The sequence below is a fragment of the Cryptomeria japonica genome, chromosome 1, assembly GCF_030272615.1.
Source record: "Cryptomeria japonica chromosome 1, Sugi_1.0, whole genome shotgun sequence".
Classification (NCBI taxonomy): Eukaryota; Viridiplantae; Streptophyta; class Pinopsida; order Cupressales; family Cupressaceae; genus Cryptomeria; species Cryptomeria japonica.
Genome location: NC_081405.1, coordinates 116,966,280 through 116,987,131, shown reverse-complemented (window position 1 = coordinate 116,987,131; position 20,852 = coordinate 116,966,280). Strand labels below are relative to the sequence as shown.

Genomic DNA, 20,852 nt, shown 5'->3' with positions numbered 1-20,852 from the left:
AACCACATTTTAGGTCCTCACCTCAGTGACAGCATCTCCTTCCTAACTGAGACTTATTTCTGCATTTTCATCCCTTCACCCTTTCTCCTTCAAGACCTGTGGTTGCTCTATATCCTGTCCAGGGATGGGCCAGGACAGGGGCGTGGCGCCCTTGTCCCCACCCCATAGGGTGGCCCTATGTCAGGTCTGCCCAGTCTCCTATGCGCAATTTGTCTTCGGGGTTTGCAATTCCTCCTTATCGTCCTTCGGTGTTTGAAAATTAATCCTTGAGGCATGTATAAAAAGGAATTCAATTCCCTCATTCATGGACAGATGATAAGGGATAAGAAGCATAAGGAGAAGATACAAGATTTCAAGGTCATCATCACGCATTCAAGCATTCAAGTCTTCTTCATTAATCCATTGGAGCAACATTACAACATTCATTGGCAAGCATGTGTATGTGTTAGGGTTTTGTCATGTTGCATGCCATTTCATACAACATTTGTGGTTACATTCAAGAAGCAAAGTGATCATCATCAACAAGTTGAAGATCTACAAGGTATACATTTCCATTGTTTACATTCAAGCATTTGCAATTACTTTCTTTCAAGGTTGGTTCCTCAACTAGGGTTTGACTGAGGCAAACCCCTATCCACAACCATTCTCCCTCTCTTTTTTGTGTGTAGGTTGCAGGTGCACAGCTGTAATTGCAGGTTTGGGCTTCATTTGCAGAGACGGAAGAACCCTTTTCGTTTCGCGGATTTTGTGGAGGACCATGTACATTCACGCCACGGTCCCGACGACTTTTCTCCAAATTTGTAGGGCAGATCCATATCAATCTAATTAGCTCAGATCCAAAGTTACAACACGATCCCGAATTGGTAGCTCCTCATTTCACTCATTTCCTCTCTCTTTTCCGTATAGTCAACAAGTCAACTTTCTCATTTACAAAAGAGGGTAAATCACACTTCAACCGCTTGCAATCCACTCAGAATTCACATCCTTGTTTCCCTCGGATTTGGATCTAGTGGATTCAACCCCTCTTTTGAATGTAAAGTTCCTCCCAAGTGAAAATCATCCTAGTGGCTTCCTTTCTCTCTCCTAGGTGGGGAGTCACTAGGATCCAATTTTCCACTTTACAGGTTGGAATCAAAAAGAATTCACCTAAGTGTTGAAGAAAAGAGGATTAAAGTAAGGGTAAAAGCAAAGATAAAATAAGCCCAAGTATTGTTGAATGTTAAGGTGAATTAAAGTGAGAAGTTGAAAGCACATGGAAATTTGCCTAAGTATAAAAGAAAAGATCATAAAATTGACTAAGTGTTGATACCTTGGGGAGTAAATCAGAAATTTGGTTAAGTGTTTTGGCATGGTGATGAAATCCTCGACTACGAGTGAAGTTTGCCCAAGGTAAGTGAGGAAAATTCTCAAACAAGGTCAAGTCTGCCCTTCTACAAGCATAAAATTTCCTTTCTATCATGAAGTCCACCCAAGGATAGCACAAATTTCCTATTCCTAGATGAAGTCCCCCCTCCAAAGCATAAAATTTCTTGTCTCTTAGCAAGTCTGCCTTACTATGTGTAAGGAGAAAATTTCCAAATCCTTAGCAAGTCGGCTCCAAGATGGAAAAGTTGCCAATTGAACACCGAGTCCGCCCAAGGAAAAGATAGGTGAAAAAAAGTAGCTAAGTGTTAGTACTTTGGGAAGAAAAACTCAAAATAATGGCTGTGTTGATACATTGAAAAGAGAAAAATTCAGAAATTTGCCTAAGTATGGAATTGTGGAAAAACAAGATGAAGTTCGCCATAGGAAGAAGCTTCTAGAGGGAAGCCAAAAAGATTGACATTGAGGATATAAACCAAAGAGAAAGAAAGACGAAAGGTTTGAATTAAGGTTTAAAACATGACCAAATTCATTTCAAATAAAACATAAAACAAAAACAAAAAAGGGAAAAAGTGAAACAAAACAAAGGTTGAATTCTCTATAAACATAAGCATTGGCATTCATTCAGCTCACAAGTTGCTTCTCAAAAGTTGAAGGTTGAAGCTCACGAGAGAATCTCTTCCAAACTTTTAAGACAAATTTCAAAGTGAATTGCAGGTCCAAGACAAGTTGAATTCAAGACAGTTTGAGGAATTTCATTAAAATTTTCAGGTTTACAAAGGAATGAAGGCAGATTTTCAGAATTTTAATCTCTTTCACACTTCAAGATTTCCTTCTTTCAGTCTGGAATTCTTATTTTCCAGACTTGCACAAGAATTTCACTTAAGATCAATATTGCTTTTTATGCTTTTTATAGTTTTGGAAGCAAAAAATTTCAAAAAAAAAAATCAGACTCAAAATACAATTTCCATAATTTTACTAAGTCTGATTACAATCTTCAGAATTTCATTAAGTCTGATTTTTAAGGAAAAATTTCATAAACAGACTTGATTGAGGCTGAATTTCAGTCCAATTTCTAAATTTTCATAAGTCAAAACAGAATTAAGCCTCGCATTCCAAGCTGGAAATGAACATCAAACCCACCCTTATTGTTTTTAACTTAGAAAAATTTCATGATTTTCAGGTGGTAGATGTCAGATCAAGGAGGGATTTCAGAAAGACTCAAATGAAGTTCAATAACAAGGAACCAAAGTTGGAGTCCAAGATCATGATGGAATGGAAGAGGGTTGGAGATACCAACCTTGGCCATGTGGACCTCAAAGACTTCAAGAAAAGAAGAAGGTTAAGGAAAGAGCAAGAAATAGTTCGAGACAAAGAGATGGATGTAGAGAACTTGAGGGCCAAAGTTCAAAGCAACTTCTTCACTTCCGCAAATCCAATCTGGAAGCAACATTTTGGCAAGGCATCCTCATTTCTGTCCATTGGGGATGGTTTTCGAAAATTGATAAGATGGACCTTATGCAAATCAAGGTCGACATTATGCCAAGTGTCCCAATGGAAGATTTGGCCCCATAATGACTAGGTTCATTGAATTTGCTGCCAAAGGAAAGGCTAAGGGATGCCCGCTTCTAGAAGAAAGTTGGATTTGGTGGTTGTTTATTTCTCAATGGACCACTTTGGATAACTATTGTAACAAACCCTAATTAGCGATTTCGTGTTTTAATCTTGGTCGTTGATCTTGGATCAATCTGGGTTGTTATTTTGTAATGGGGTGCCTATATAAACCCTCCTCTCATTTGTAAAGGGAGAGATTTCTGAGAAATTGTTTTAGTGATACTTCTTAAGTGCTAAGACACAATTCATTGTTCAATTGTTGGTGAATTTTTCTCTCCTTTCCAAGTTAGCATGGTTTCTTGGCTCTCAATAGAATGGATTTCATTTTCAAGTTGATAGATTGAATGAAGGATTTGATAGAATTGCTTAATGTGGAATGGATGTGTTCATACTTTTTATAATTGGATAATTTTCCATTATTTTGCAAAGTTATCCTAAACCAGTAAATGAAAACTTAACTTCTATTGCTATATTTATTGTTCAAAATGTTGGTGAATATGAGTGATATGAAAATCTTTTAAATTCCTTAGAAGATAGCACCGTTCTTGTGTAGTTGTTGAATTTGGCGAAGCAAGAATTGGTTTTAATTCCACTTTTGCAATTTCCATCTCTAGAGTTCATAGGATTAGCTTAGGGTTAGAATTATCTTCCTAAACCCTCCCTTTTGTCCTTTTTTTCCAAGTCTTAGTAAAAGTAGGATTGAAAAGAACTTATTGCAAAATTATTTCAAAAAAAGAGAAAGTTACAAGTGTCGACAATCAACATAATCCTTTGATTGATTCACTCCTCAAACAGTTGTGTAAGTCCACCTTGAGATTACCAACATATCACAACGAACCAAATGAGACATTTGCATGAATCCGGAACCTTGGAGTCGTCTTTGTGATCACACAATCCATCTGTTTAGCACATAGAAGATTTTGATCAAGAGAGAATAGGATATCTGTACGTATTTTATTGTGAGTTGTGCGTGCATAAAAAACACACCAACGGGTCCTTACATTTTATTATCTTGTCCCTTTCAAAGTGATGAGCAGATGTATCATCAACCCGTCCCACTCCCCCTCCTACTCCTCGTACTTTGGGGGGAAGGTAGCACTCTCAACACCTTGGTCGCCTTCCTCAATCTCCCCAATTTGTAGAATGTTGCATTCAAGGTGGAAGACTTCATACGCTTCAATTAGAAACTCGTTTATCTTCAGAGCAGTCTTCCAACTTGAGCACCCCTTCATCACTAGGTTCCATGCCTTTCCTTCTTCCATCTATACCTGACTCTCCATCTTCAGACTCTAATTACATAGGTCGATAACGTACTTCCTCCTTTCACTCTTGATCGAGAGAGTATTTCCTTTCCAATTATGGTTCGCCTTGGCAGTAATCAACTAGCCTCTCTTGAAAAGTGCGTTGTACGCCTTCTTCTACAATGGATGACTACAAAGTCCAAGAAAAAGTATTGCGTCCCAATCATTACCTTTTGTGCCATCAAGTTCACCAATGGTTTAATGCCATGTTGGTTAGCACCCACCAAGTGGAAGGTTGGAGCCTACAGTGTTGGCTTTACAAAACATTTCCAAATTTACTCTGGCCACACATTAACTCCTGACCCCTCATCAACGATAATATTTGTCCACTTCCGCCCCATTATTTCCATCTCGACAATGATCAGCTTCCTCCAAATGCTCACCATCAGTAACATCCAATCACTCACCAAGTTACCTAATGGTGTCACTATCAGTTCCTCTTGTGGCTTACATTGTTTCTGGCTGACTAGTTTGTCACCGACTATATTAGTAATTGCCATTTTCAATTGTGGCATAGTTTGTAGAAGGTTTGTTACCTTTAGAAGTATTTTTGTTTGCAACACATGTCATACTATATTCTTTTCAAGCTCCAACCATAATGAAGTATCGGTGGCTTCATTGGAGACTCTCCTTTCATCCGCCATTGCTTGTTCCACATCAGCTTTGGCTTTGTGAAGTCTCTCCTCCATACGTGGATCTAGGTACATTGCTTTCTTTGCTTGCAACCTACTCATCGCCAAGACTTCCTCATCTAGTTCTTCCACCGCCAGCCTATTAACCCATTTCTGCTTTGAGCAATCGACATCTTCTTTGTTCCCGGCTTGTTGACGTGTATTTTGTACACTATCAAACACAGAATAACATACCCAAGGGTACCTTATCCTCTCTTGAGTAAAGCCTCTGAATGCTGAAGATATCGCGAAAAAGGATCAATCAGGATGACTTCAAGGTTTTTCGTTGTAGGATCTCTACGTGTGGATAAGCACCAGTGGTCATTGTAAATGTTGTTTCTTCAAGGGGCCTTACGTTTTCGATTCGTAGGAACAGGATTTTCCTAAAGCTAACAGGTTCTCAAAAAAGATCAAAAGATAGGGTTTGTAAGAGATGAATTCTAATCCTAAGAATGACTCAATGTAGGCTAGACTTGGTAAGATTCTACCAATTTCAGTATTGCCAAGGAATTACAACTCTACTGGAATTGATGCGATCTTCTAAGGTGATTAGTGATTTTTCAAATCATCGAGAATTATAGATACTACCATAAAGATACATATCAATAGTTCAATAATGATTGAAGGTTCAAGCAATCTAAATATCTCCAGTTGACCACACAAAGCGTCCTTACAATCAGTAAGAAGCTAGTGGTTTGGAACGTGAATCCCACCAAAGATCAAGCCCAACACTTAGTCCTTCGAACTTAAATACTACTTTGACTGAGAATGATTCAAGAAAGTAAACAACCATGAAGATAGCCACAAGAATTGCAATAAAACACCATAACTTCAATATTTTATTGATCTCAAAGCTAAAATAGACAACAATTGTTAGAAATTCTTTCTTCAATACTCAATCTTGCTACAAAATAACTTTCTTCTCTGCAAAAGCTCTAACTATCTCCTTAATATCTAATATACCTTCAATTCTTCATCCTTGATCAAATCTAGATACCTCATTATGCTCATACGATCCTTCGCCATACCCCTGATGTCTCAATTTGACCAAACAAGGCAGGAATGACTCAAATAAGCTCTTTTCGCCCTGGACCTTTAGAGAGGGTCAGGAGCGATTTTGATGATCCCAACAAGATCCCTCATCATTTCAAGCTAAAACTCCTTCAGGCGGGTGGAGAAAATCACTTGTTTTCCATTCGTGTTCAACACTTGGTCCTTTTTCACTACAAGATGAGGGAAATCAAGATTTCGCCCTAGGCCTTCAGCAAGGGATAGGAGCGATTTTTCCCTTGACCTTCAAAATTCATCATTTTCATGCCTTCAAATCTTCAAAAGCATCAAAACACGTCCAATCATCTCTCCTGGAGACCCTGCACAAAACAAATTAGATAAGTCAGTGACAAATATGCCTTAAATAGCATTTTCGCCCTGGAACCTCAGCAAGGGACAGGAGCGACTTTATCCTTTCCGGCTAATCCATCCAAAATTTAAGTCTCCAATCACTTCACAAGGCAGAGTTAGGTCATCTTCAAGGCCAGGAACCAGTTAGCAAGCCTTCTCAAAACAAGAAATTGCACTTAGAATGAATTTCGCCCTGGGCCCTAAAAGAGGGTCAGGAGCGATTCCTCTGTTTCGGGCATCATCTTACCTCCAAAATTTGATCAAAATTTACCTAGGCAAGAACACACAATTTCACCTTCAAAATGCTAACACTTAGACAAAATTTGGATTTTACCCCAAAAAACCCTGAATCTAGACTTAACCAGAGACCTATCTGACTCTCCTGACAGGCTTACCTTATTTCAACAATCTCAATCCTAGAGAGGACGCTTAACAACTTTCAAAATTTGACTGGACTCAGCTTGAATAACATCCAAAAGAAACCCCTAAGGTTTAGCCCTAGCCCAAACAAACCACTTACTCACTCAAAACCCTAAAAGTAGAGAGAAGAACAGGCAAAACAAAAGCGAAAAAAAAAGAAAAAAAGGGGGTCCCCATTCTAATGGGGCGATGTGTGAAATGGTCACAACATCTGGCGACACCATTGAGAATGTTTGTGAACATTTGGGAATCAATCTTTCTTGAAGAAAAACTCAGAAAACCTCCCTCAATAAAACAAGGAGTTAAACAACACTTACAAGAAGAGACCTTCATATTGAGACAAAGTACCAAGTCCACAGTAACCCATGTGTGTGCAAATGAGTTAATTCCCCTCGACAAGACAGTCATGACCTCCAGGTTCCCCTGTGATAAGCTACGTAGTTTATCTGAACCCCAAAAGCATCCTGGATAGAGCCTCGCTGCCAGTCAGACGTCCATAGTCCCGACGAGGTTATCGCCGCAAGCTCACGAACATTACTCCATTGCCAGCCAGGCATCTATAGCCCCGATGGAGTTATCCGCATATTCCCTTTAGCCAATTTGATATTTTCCTTTTCGACTCATTTTCTTTCCTTTTGATTTTTTATTTTCACATTCTCATTTTGATATTGCTTTTTTTGTTCCATCAATTCTTTTGGCTTGTGAGCAGTGAAGCTCACTAGGGTTTGAGGATTGCGTTGATGCTGAAGCCAGATTTTAGATTTTTCACCGATCACAGCTTTGCCTGAAAACCACAATGACTCGGAGATTATAAGTGTAAGAAGATATAATAACTGGAGGACAAAAATATCTGAGTTCAATAAGCTAATCTTACTTCATTGCAAATACGGCCTGACTCAAAGTTTTATCAAAAGAAACCTCTTTGCGTTTCCAAAAGACCTCATAATTGCCCAAATGAAACCAACAACCTAGCGAGAAGTCAGAGTGCTTCATGACAAAATCACCCAATTTCAAATGGATACCCCCCAAGGCAAACCAACTAACCTAAGACAAGACACCTAAACTAAGACCCAAAACAAAGCGAAAAGGCAAACCAAAACAAAACAAACCAGACAAACGAAACGAAAGCAAACTAGACTAACTATGTACAAGGGAAGGCCCTTTTGCATTCTAGGACTGGAAGTAATGTTTGAGATACCTCCCATTGACAAGCAATGGGACGTCTTCTCCAGTTAAAGTCTTCAGTCTGAATGCATTTTCTCCCAAAATCTCTGGAATTTGATAAGGGCCTTTCCAAAGCTTATCAAATTTGTCATGCTCTCCCCTTTTCTCGTGTGCTTTATCCCAGTATAAGACAAGATCTGAGATCCGGAATGCCTTGACTCTAGCTTGTCGATCGAACCATCTTTTCACAACTCCTTGATGTTTTGCAAAATTCACCAACGCTTGATCTCTCTTTTCCTCAAGATTCAATAACTGTGTTAATCGAGCTTGGACAACATCGGTGTCTTCCATGTATTCCTGGATAAATCTCAAGGTCGGGATCCTGAGTTGCATGGGGAAAACCGGGTCTTGGCCATAAACTAGAAAATAAGGTGAAATCCCCAACGCGTTCTTGGTCCTGATTCTATCTGCCCAGAGGGCAAATCTCAGTTGGGTGTGCCATTCTCTTGGACTTCTTTCTAGCAGCTTCCCAATGACACTGAGTAGGTTTTTATTAGTTGACTCAACTAACCCATTACCCTGAGGATAATAATTTGATGAAAATTTAAGGGTTATTCCATATTCAAAAGCCCAATTTGAAAATCTCAATGATGTGAAGGCTGAGCCATTGTCGCAAACCAATGCATAAGGACACCCAAATCTTGTGATAATATTTTCCTCCAAGAATTTAATTACAGCCTCAGTAGTGCATACCTTGAGAGCTTGAGCCTCCGACCATCTGGTACAATAATCAGTAGCAATGATGATATACCTGTGTAGCGCTGAGGATGCAAGATTGATGACACCAATAAAATCCATCCCCCATTTGGCAAATGGTCTTGCTTCGATCACTGGATTTAGCGGCATGGCAGGATTCCTTTCTCTGAAAGCGGTGACTTGGCATGTGTGGCAAGTCCTGATATGATTAAATGTGTCTTTGAAAAGTGTAGGCCAGTAATATCCTGCCCTCAGGATTTGATGAGCTGTAGCTAGGTTGGCTCCATGTCCGGTCCCAAACTTGGAGTGGAAATGTTCAATTATTTGTTTGGCCTCATCTTTGCCAACACACCTTAGATATATTCCTTCGTGATTCCTACGATATAGGACGGATCCTTGAAGCATATAATGTTGACACTTTATTCTTAATGCTCTTTTCTGCGTGGGTGTCATGCGAGCAGGGCACTTGTTGTTGAGCAGGTATGTCACAATTTCTTTGTACCATTCATCAGGAGTGACATCCTCTAATTCATAAACTTGCTGGATTAATCCGAGCCCGTCAATTGCCAGTGTCTGTGCTAAAGCTTGTCCCCGAACAAGTTTCATAGGCTGGATTTCGATATCAAACTCCTGGATAATGGCGACCCACTTGCCTCTTCTTTCCCCTAGTTCATTTTGCATGAGGAGAGTCTTGACTGCTGCATCTGGTACTATTGCATAAATTTTGGCCCTTAAGAGATAATGTCTGAACTTTTTAATGGCCTTGACCAGTGCATATGCCTGTTTTTCAATGTTGGGATATCTAAGTTCTGCATCTTTCAGCGGGGTACTCATGAATGCAATTGGATTCTCGTCCCTCTCTTCACTCCTCTGGGTGAGAATAGCAGCACAAGTGTAGTCAGAAGCGAAGGAATATAGGTAGAAGGGTTTGAGGTAATCAGGACTGATCAGTATTGGCACCTCTGTGATTGTTGTCTTTATCTCCTCGAATGCCCTCTTGGCCTATGGCGACCATTCAATCTTTGCATCCTTCTTCAGCATCTCGTTCAAAGGTCTAACTATCTCAGCAAATCCAGTGATAAATTTTTGGACAAAGTTGATCTTGCCGAAGAATGATTTTAGTTCCTTCTTACTAGCTGGCAAATTGATGGTTGATATAGCTTTTACTCTTTCAGGATCAATGGAGATTCCTCTTTCTGAAATGACATGTCCTAAAAGTTTTCCTTCTGTTACCCCAAATATGCATTTCTTCGGGTTGAGAGAAACACCATATATTCTGCACCATTGGAAGACTCTTCTTAAGTCATCCACATGATCTTCTCTTTTTCTGGAGAAAACTATGATATCGTCCATGTATATGATAATGCATTTCCCAATTAAGTCCCTGAAGGCGATATCCATGGCCCTTTGGAATGTGGCCCCGGCATTGATAAGTCCAAAAGGCATTCGTTTGTATGCAAATGTTCCCCACTTGGTAGTGAAAGCGGTCTTTAGTCGATCTTCAGGCTCGACCAAAACTTGATTATAACCTGAATATCCATCCAGAAAAGACATCATTTGTGACCCGTTAACAATCTGTAATACTTCATCGAGCGATGGTAGAGGATAATTGTCCTTCTCTGAAGCTCGATTGAGATTTCTGAAATCAACACACAATCTGATCTCTCCATTCTTCTTCCTGACAGGAACCAGGTTGGCGACCCACGTCAAATGTCTTACTAGAAAGATAATTTTGGCTGAGAGCAGCTTCTTAACTTCTTGATATATTAGGGGTTCTAGCAAAGGATTAACTGGCCTTTGTCTTTGCCTAAACGGTTTGCTTCCTGGCTTCAAAGGGATTGTGTGAGTGATAATTGCAGTGTCATAAGTCTTGAGATCTTCATAACTCCAAGCGATGACTTCTGGGAAATCGCTTACATTTTTCAAGATTCCATTTCTTTCCGGTGCAGTGCAGGCCTTTCCAATGAACACGTTCTTAACTTGTATGTCATCACCTACATTGATTGTGTCGCACATGTTTCCTTCCATACTGTGGTTTTTCATCTCTTTCAATTTGTCAAGATCGAATATTCTTTCTAACTACACCATTCCTTTTGGAATAGCGTTTGTCTTCAAATTCAAAACTCCTTCAACATCCAATTTTGCTCCCTCCACTTCTTCTTCATCAATGATTTGAGCTAAGAAGACATCTGTGTTGGTCAAGAAATCCAGTACGTGCTTGTCATCTTTAAAAACTTGAAAATTGGTGATGTTATCTGAGACTGAAGGCACTGAGGTTAATTCTACTGTGAACTTCTTCAATCCTTCCATTGCTAATGGTATCAAAGAGCTAGCGGCTTGTGCAAGGGAATTAGCCACTTGATTCTGATGCCTATATATAGATTTGATGTTGAAGGCCTCAAAACTTTCAATAAGGTCCCAAACTCGATTTCGGTATCTGGTCAGCCTTTTGTCATGGCAGACATACTGCCTTCTAATTTGCCTTATAGCTATTTCTGAATCTCCAAATACTTGCAATATTTTTGCTTTCTTTTTGATAGCCAGCAATAACCCATGAATCAAGGATTCATATTTAGCTACATTGTTGGTGCAAGGAAATTGTAACCTATGAGCGGCAAGGTAAGTTTCTCCTGTCGGGCTAATTAATTCGTAGCCTGCTCCAGATCCTTGTTTGGACTTAGATCCATCGAACCTTAATGTCCATATTGCATTTCTTGGATTTTCCGTCCCTTGGTCCTCCTGGCTTTCGGTTGATGTGTTGGATAGAGTTTCATCTTCTGAGGAGCTTTCCATTCCCGAGCCTTCAATTTCTTCTATAATCAATGTCTGCGGGACTCTTTTGTATACTTGTTCTAATGCAATCTGGCACAAAGCACAGGATAGTTCTGAATGGACGGCATTATGTATCCTACACCAGTTGGGGAGGAGTAGATCTTGGACGGATGCCAAGTTACCAAGTTGCATACTTTGTTGTATGTTTCTATGTACGAACTTTCTAAAATTTTCAAACATTCCATCATCTTCTTGGTCGGATCCTTGGTCACTTTCTACGACAATTTTTGTAGATTCCATCACCTCTTGTTGACCATATTGTCGGTTTTGTATCATCAGGACCTCTCCCACTTTAGGTTTGTATGTCCCTAAATCTGACTCTAAGAATAGAACTTCATTATCTTCCCCATACTCGGTTATCATCAGTCTCAATCTTGGAGTGCTGTCGATTTTGATTTGGTTTGGGACTCCTCTCCAGGGTAGCCACATATGTGCAAAGTCTGTTGACACATACCCATTCAACTTTCGCGACCAATCTCTACTCAGAAGCATCCCATATGAATCAGGAATATCTACGACTGATGTCTATGAAATTTTGAACCCTTGGGTCTGCAGCCAATTGCATGTGGATATTGTTCAATACTCCCATGACTGGAACTTCTGTCTTGTCTAGCTGAGTGACTTTTCTTTTGGTAGGAGCGGGAGTTATTCCTAGTCTCTGACAGACAGCCAGGGGCATCACATTACTGAAAGCTCCTGAATCATATAGGCAATTGTGTAGTAATTTCCCAAAAATTCTGACTGATAGCAGGAACGGGGCCGGTTCATCTTTTCCTTAGGAAAGGATCGAGGAATCCCCACTGTGTTCTTGATGTTTTACTTCATTGATCTTCGGATTATTATTCTTCTCTAGGCTCTCTTCTTTTGAGTGATCCGCCTTGTTCGGAGATTTTCCTTTCTTGACCACATCTTTCTTAACGACAACTCCCCTCTCTAGGAGAATCTGACTAGTGCTGAGGCTTTCTTTGATGGCTGGTTGAGCTTTCTTAGTCTCGCCTCTTTTGATTAATACCTTGCCTTCTAACATATCTTCCTTTTTGGTTGGGAAGGCTATGGTCTGGACCATACATTCGTCTTGTTCAGATTGCTCTCTGTTATCAGCTTCCTCTTGGGTCACATTGATGCTGGCTTGGACACTGTTAGCCACCTCTTTGGACTGATTCTGAGTATTTGACCTTACTGTGCTTGAACCATTCAGACTATTAATCACCGCATCTTTAATTTCTGAGACTTTGAGTAGCTCATAGAGTGGTAGGCTAACTTTGATTTTCTTTGGTTCTTCCAACACCAATGTGGCCAATCTTTTCATTTCATCGCCCATGGGAGGTGCAATATTCTTTTGCCTATATCCTTGTGTATGCTGAGGATACTCTGGATTATTACTAGCCTGTGGATCTGGAGGAGTAGAGAAATTGTTCGGAGGAATCAATGTAGTTAGGGGTTTCTGATTTCTCTGATTTCTATGATATACTCTCTGATTCACACCTCCTGAGGACTGGTGGAATACCTCTTTTATCCCCTCGACTAGGACACTGTTGTTCAAGGGTGGAAAATAATACTCTGAATCTTCAACAGGTTCATTTGCTGATGCAGGTGGGAACTGGGAACCTAGAGGTACCATAGGTCCATTAGCCGACTTCGGTGGAAATCTCCCATTTCGAGCCTGATTATCTTCTTCTGGTGAATGTTTGTAACTTTCCACAATCATGGCTTGATCGTACCGCGTAGTTGGGACCATTTCATATCCAGTCGTGGGCGGATTATCAGGTGGATCGTTGTTGCGCATCTCCTGCTGGAATATGTCGGCCGCAATTTTGAATTCAGGACACTGCAACTCAAAATGCTGGTTTGTATTGTGGAGTCTACACCAATTGGACAAGGCCGCTTCTACTAGAAACACCTTACTGGTAGGATGATTTTCTTGATTTTGTGAACTTGATTGGTTGTCTAACAGTGTCACCACGTTTCCATTATTAGGAGCAGTATTCCATGGTCTCCTCTGAAAGCCTTGGTTGTTATTTCCCTGATAATTGTTCCTGAAACCTTGATTATTATTTCCTTGGAAATTTTGATTGTTTGTATGTTGGTCGTGGTTGACCCTTTGCATGCTTTGAAGTTGATTATTCTGATTTCTTAAATGAGTTACTTCGGTTGACAGCTTCTTGACTTGTTCAATCAACTCTTTCATTTCATCCTTTTCTTCCTCTGTTCTTGAGGAGTTTGTTGCGTTTTGCAGGTACACAGGTTGTGCTGGTGGGGCTTGTGAAAGTGCAACTCCGGGATGAAGTACCAACTGGTTTGGCGGTTGTACACTGGGATATGTTGCTTGTGGAATAGGGTTCATAACTGGAGCCTGGTTGGCCAATGCCATACTAATTGCTTGTATTTGATTTGGTGCTGCAGCAGGTCCCATATGTAGTAGCGGCCCAGTAATATTCTGTCCCATGTGCTTACTGACTTCAATAGCCTTTGCATATGCTGCGTTTAGATCATTCAGGATAGGATGTGTCCTCACGAACATGGCGGTGAGATGATCTAGGGCTCCATAATAGATTTCCCTTGGGTCAGCAATGAGGTAGGGATGTCGTAACATTGTGTATGCGCGGTGGAACCTGTTGTTGAAAGAGGTGATTGGCTCATGTTCTCTCCTTCGGATTTCAACAAATTGTCTATACAGCTCGGCTGGCGTGGTTGGTATACCAAACTTGGCAATAAATGCATCCTTAATTGCGTCCCAGGTCCTGATTGACCCTGTAGGTAAGTGAATGAACCAAAAGTATGCTTCTTCTCCCAATGAGTAGGGAAAAAGCCTACATGCTACATCTCCATATTCGACTCTCCTGTTACGAAGGAGGTCTTTGAACATCTTGATATGATCTTCTGTTGTACGATTAAAATCACTGACATTGAACTTGGGACAGAAATTCTCTGGATTCTTTGGCATGTCGTGATAGATTGCAAATTCCAATGGTGATGGGTTGTTGATCATCCAAGTGGCGTCGTTAAGCGCATGAGTAGGAGGAGGAGGAGGAGCATTGTGAGCCATCGTGCTTCCCGAAGTTTGAAAGCTTGACAAGAGACTTGATGAACTAGCCTGGCTTGTTGGTTGGGAAATCGCTTGGATACTTGCTTGAATTGCCGCTTGTACTTGTTCTTGAAGAGATGGAGCTTGTGAAGACTCAGGAACGTCTTCTAATCTTGGTTCAAATTCCTTTGGAGAATCTTCTCTTTTGACTCGCTTCGACCTTGAAGTGAACTGAAGTTCATCCAGATTCTTGGCGCCTGGAGTCGACCTCAATATCCTTTGATGTTTCTCGAGCGAGAAAGAACCAATACGATCCAGCGTGAAGATCTGTCTTGTGGAGATTACTGCAGGTTCCTTTGGTTGCGAAGTTCTCTAGCGGCAGCTGTTTAGTGCTCTTCAGCTTTGTCTTCTTCTTGCTCCAAGATGATTCTCACTCTATTATACTCAGCTTCACTTCTCTTCAAATTCCATGCTAGGTGATTCAATCCTGAAACGATGTCCTCTTCAATGTTGCCTATCTCCAAATTAGGTTGCACTACTTCACTCAATCCTTCATGTGGCAACACCATCGTGATTCATTATCATGCTTGAAATGTATTTTTTTTTGGTAAATTTTCTGGATAGTACTGCTCCTTTAATTCCTCGGATCCCTGCCCTCCTTCTAGCGCCAATTTTGTTGACGTGTATTTTGTACACTATCAAACACAGAATAAAATACCCAAGGGTACCTTATCCTCTCTTGAGTAAAGCCTCTGAATGCTGAAGATATCGCGAAAAAGGATCAATCAGGATGACTTCAAGGTTTTTCGTTGTAGGATCTCTACGTGTGGATAAGCACCAGTGGTCATTGTAAATGTTGTTTCTTCAAGGGGCCTTACGTTTTCGATTCATAGGAACAGGATTTTCCTAAAGCTAACAGGTTCTCAAAAAAGATCAAAAGATAGGGTTTGCAAGAGATGAATTCTAATCCTAAGAATGACTCAATGTAGGCTAGACTTGGTAAGATTCTACCAATTTCAGTATTGCCAAGGAATTACAACTCTACTGGAATTGATGCGATCTTCTAAGGTGATTAGTGATTTTTCAAATCATCGAGAATTATAGATACTACCATAAAGATACATATCAATAGTTCAATAATGATTGAAGGTTCAAGCAATCTAAATATCTCCAGTTGACCACACAAATTATATTCAACGGATAGAACATGCTTTCCTTGATCCCTTCCAATCATAAAATCACTTTGATCCTGCAAGAATATTGCAAATTTGAAAATCAAGCTCCGGACCTTCAGTGAGGGACAGAAGCGCCTTTTGCCATCATGATCAAATCGTTCCACTTTTCATCTCGAAATTTCTTGGCTAAGGAAGATATTATCTTGTTTCATGCTATGAATAAATTCTCATGTCCCAAAAGGTCACAAGATGACACATATAAAGAAAATCACTCTGGACCTTCAATGAGGGTCAAGAGCGCCTTTTCACCTTTTGGGCAGAACACCTTCAATTCTTCATCCTTGATCAAATCTAGATACCTCATTATGCTCATACTATCCTTCGCCATACCCCTGATGTCTCTATTTGACCAAACAAGGTCAGCAATGACTCAAATAAGCTCTTTTCGCCCTGGACCTTCAGAGAGGGTCAGGAGCGATTTTGATGATCCCAACAAGATCCCTCATCATTTCAAGCTAAAACTCCTTCAGGTGGGTGGAGAAAATCACTTGTTTTCCATTCATGTTCAACACTTGGTCCTTTTTCACTACAAGATGAGGGAAATCAAGATTTCGCCCTAGGCCTTCAGCAAGGGATAGGAGCGATTTTTCCCTTGACCTTCAAAATTCATCATTTTCATGCCTTCAAATCTTCAAAAGCATCAAAACACGTCCAATCATCTCTCCTAGAGACCCTGCACAAAACAAATTAGAAAAGTCAGTGACAAATATGCCTTAAATAGCATTTTCGCCCTGGAACCTCAGCAAGGGACAGGAGCGACTTTATCCTTTCTGGCTAATCCATCCAAAATTTAAGTCTCCAATCACTTCACAAGGCAGAGTTAGGTCATCTTCAAGGCCAGGAACCAATTAGCAAGCCTTCTCAAAACAAGAAATTGCACTTAGAATGAATTTCGCCCTGGGCCCTAAAAGAGGGTCAGGAGCGATTCCTCTGTTTCAAGCATCATCTTACCTCCAAAATTTGATCAAAATTTACCTAGGCAAGAACACACAATTTCACCTTCAAAATGCTAACACTTAGACAAAATTTGGATTTTACCCCAAAAACCCTGAATCTAGACTTAACCAGAGACCTATCTGACTCTCCTGACAGGCTTACCTTATTTCAACAATCTCAATCCTAGGGAGGACGCTTAACAACTTTCAAAATTTGACTGGACTCAGCTTGAATAACATCCAAAAGAAACCCCTAAGGTTTAGCCCTAGCCCAGACAGACCACTTACTCACTCAAAACCCTAAAAGTAGAGAGAAGAACAAGCAAAACAAAAGCGAAAAAAAAAAAAAAAATAGGGGGTCCCCATTCTAATGGGGCGATGTGTGAAATGGTCACAACACGGCTCCACACCACTTACATAACACACTTAAATTATTTTGACCGCTTCGGCAATCTCGGGCAAAGTGACCCCCATTCATTGCACTTCCAACACTGAATCATTGGTCTCCCCTTCGCGTTGTACTGGATTCTACTTCTTGGGCCACTATTGTTATTGTTATTATTGTAGCAATTATTATTTCCTCACCTATTGCGCTATCCACCAAGCAATACCTTGGAATTGACAGGTGGTTTTGGTGGTGTGGTTGATGGTGTTGCTTGTTCCCCCTAAGCATAGAGTACTCGTGTGCTTCTTGTTTTTATATTGTACAAGCATTCCTTAATGGATGTCCCAATACCTGGCAGATATCACAAAACAATTTCTTTAGACAAGTCATTTTTGTGTGACCTCCTTTACAGTCGATGCACCTCATTTCTTTGCTTTCATTAGGATTTTCTTTCTCAGCCTTCAATTCCTTCATTATGCACAACACGTCCTATCTTCAATTCCTTCATTATGCACAACATGTCCTATCTCAAGGCTTGTACTATCTTCCTCTGTATTCTTGTCATTGCTTGCCTTCTTTCTCCGTGATGTTTTATTTTTACTTTCAATGTCCATTGCCCAATCGTAAGCATTGGCATACAAGGGTAGAGGTACTACCTTCATCTTCTTCCTCAAGGAGGGTGCTCATCCCTCGATGAACCACCTTTTCTTCAACACGTCGACTAGCAAGTTCTCCATCTTACCCAACAACTCCTTGAGCCTACGATTGTAAGCTCGCACGTTTTCACGCTTCCCCTGTTTGTTGTTATAAATTTCAGCAACAATCTCATTATCATCCCTTAGGAGTCTAAGTTTTTCCTGGAATGCCTTCTTCATCCTATCCCAAGATTTCGTATTCATCTACCAATTCTGAGAACCAGTCAATGGCCACTCGTAGCGTTGCAGGAAACGACCTTAACCAATAGTCTTTATCCATCTGACCGCTTGCCAACCAAATAGTTTCACATGTCTTACAATGCCTTACAAGATCCTCTGATTCATTCCACGTGAAGTTGGGGAGTTTCTGCCTGTCAACACTTGGACTCATCCAGGGGGTCACCATCTTTCCCGTATGTACCATGTGTTGATTACCAAATTGGACTATTTTTCTCTTGACATTCCAGTGCTACACCTGCACTCTCAGACACATGCGAGCCCTCTGCACGTCCACCATCTGTGTCCTTTGCACCTTGGTTACTGTTGTGACCTTTTCACACATCGCCCCATCACAAACGGGGACCCCCCCTCTTTCCTGCTTCCTGTGTCGTTTAATTTAGGGTTTTGGCAGCATAGTGGGCAATTTTGATTTCTCGTGCCCGAGTCTCGAATTTTTTATCATGCCTAATTGTCATTTAGGGTTTTTCGAAATTATCAGATCAAGCACGTAAAGTGGAGATTTTAAATGATCCTAATTTTGTCTAAGTGTAGACCTTTTGAGCGTTAACGTGTTTTTGAACGTCCTCGTCGGTGATTTAAATGGCTAAGGTATTTTAGGACCTTTTGGAGTTGTTTTCTCGCTCCTAAGAAGTTATTCAAGTTGATTTTGCACTTTATCCCAATAGGTTTCCTTGTGTTTCGCTCAAATTTTTGGTGAATTTGCCCAAGTCCAGAAGAGTTTTATTGAATTTTGAAGTTTCCTAGTGGTTTTGAATGGAAAAAATCATCATATTCCAGATGAAAATCCATATTCTAAGGGTTAAAAAGTCAAAATTCCAAACTAGAGGTGCTTTTCCCCTCATATTCCTGACTACCCATGATTTTCCACCATTCAAAATCCATACTGGGGGCGATTTTCCACCTGATGACTGAAATTTTGTTTTAAGTGTTGGAGATTTTCCTAATAGCTCACATTTTTCCACTGGGAGTGTGGATGAAGTTGAGGATGACTTTTATGACGATTCCTGACATGAAGCGATTTTCCACCAAGGCCTTTTGTGACAAGATTTTGTGGACTTTTATGCGGATAATGATTCTAGACCCTAGGCGAATTTCCACTGGGAATGTGTTGAAGATTTTTGTGTCCAAATTGCTATCCAGACTGGGGTCGATTTTCCCCCAGAGGAGTTTTTTATGCTAAATAACGAAGTTTGACTTGGAATTCTCATTCCAGACCCAAATCGATTTTCCCTTGGACCCATTTTGTGCAAGTTGATGAATTTTTTGATAATCCCTACATGGTGCGCTTTTCCCTTGAAGGGGATATTTTAATAATTTTAATGATTTTTATCCCAAGAAAAATCGATTTTCCCCCAAGTGGCCAATTTTGATTCAATTTTTGAAATATTTTAAATAAATGGGCCCCAAATTTAATTGTTTTTACGAAGGGCAACGATTATTTAAAAAATAGAAACAATTAATAAATGATTTGCAATGAGCATTTAATAATTTTCACCTTCTAGAAGCAAATCGACTGTTGCCAGGCAAGTATAAGTACAAGTGTTTTATCCCACATTGCCTGTGTGGTGAAAGTTAAAGGTGAAAGCAAGTTTAAAAAGAGGAGGCCAGCACTATAATATTATTATATTTGCCAAGTGTGTTGCTGATTTGGGCAAATTTTCTCCAGCTGGCGAATTTGGTTGAGTGTCAAGTTGACACCATTGAGACTTGAGGTTGATTTCCTTGTGCATTTTCCTCCATTTCCTAGCTGGGTAATTTGTTTTGGCTGCCATTGAAGACCATTTAACATCATTTTTTTCCTTGGGTGGCGCCATTTTGGAGTTAGGCGAATTTGTTTTGGGAGGTTTTCACCTCCATTTTTTGGTGATTCTCTTCACCATTTGTGGCGTCATTGCAGGGAAATTGCTGTCGGACATTTTCAGACCAGATTTATTTCATTTTTTCAGACTTGTGTGACCTCCATTGCTGGCTGGAAAATCGATTTTCAGACATACATTTTGTTCCCAGCCAAATTCCACCTAAGGCGATTTGTCCAAAGGGCTGATTGGAGTTGTTCTCAGTCAATTTTCAGAGCTTTTAAGAGTTGTAGCAGGTCTGAAACTTCATTGGAGGGGGGCTGTCCTCAAAAAACTGTCATTTCCAGCCACATACCTAACTTGGCGATTTCATTTGGGAAGCATTTTTGCTTCATTCCAGGGCCATTTTCTAAGTTTATCTTTGTTCCTAGGGGTATCGGTAAGTCTGAAAACTCCATTTTTTCAGACTTATCTTCAGACTAAGTTTTCATTTCTAGCCCTACATACATACTCAGATTTTCTCATGTTTGCCTTGGAAAATCGATTTTCATCAAGTTTGTGCACATTTGGGTAATTGCAACATGTTTTTTGGAAATTAATTTGTGAAGCTGCAGGTTGCCTTCAGATTTGCTGGCAGCCATTGTTGACCTCGAAAGGTGTCTTCAGACATAGTTTTGTGTGAAAACATAACCTTTCACACCTTTCTGTAGCCATTGTTTGATCCCGTATACTCCTTTGCACTCTATTTTGGTAAATTTCTGAGTATAAGGAGGTGTTTTCAGAATTTGGTCTGAAAGTTATTGATTTTAATAAATTTCGTGAGGGTTTTATACCCTAACCTTGTCACATTTTGCATTCTATTGTTAAAATCTATTGAGAATGTGGATTATTTTCCTGATTTCCATACCCAAATTTGTCTAAATCATTAGGGAATCAGAATTTTTGTCAGGAATATTTTCCGAAGTTCTAACTTCTAGCTTCGTACAGGTACGATGTCGAAGTTCGGACTCAAGGAAAGGA

General features: G+C 40.1%; 1 protein-coding gene across 3 annotated transcripts in view; it reads right to left on the bottom strand.

Annotated features, from left to right (window-relative positions):
• Positions 1-20,852, bottom strand: part of LOC131026826 (uncharacterized) — a 159,510-nt gene that overhangs the window by 113,900 nt on the left and 24,758 nt on the right. The window lies entirely within an intron of this gene.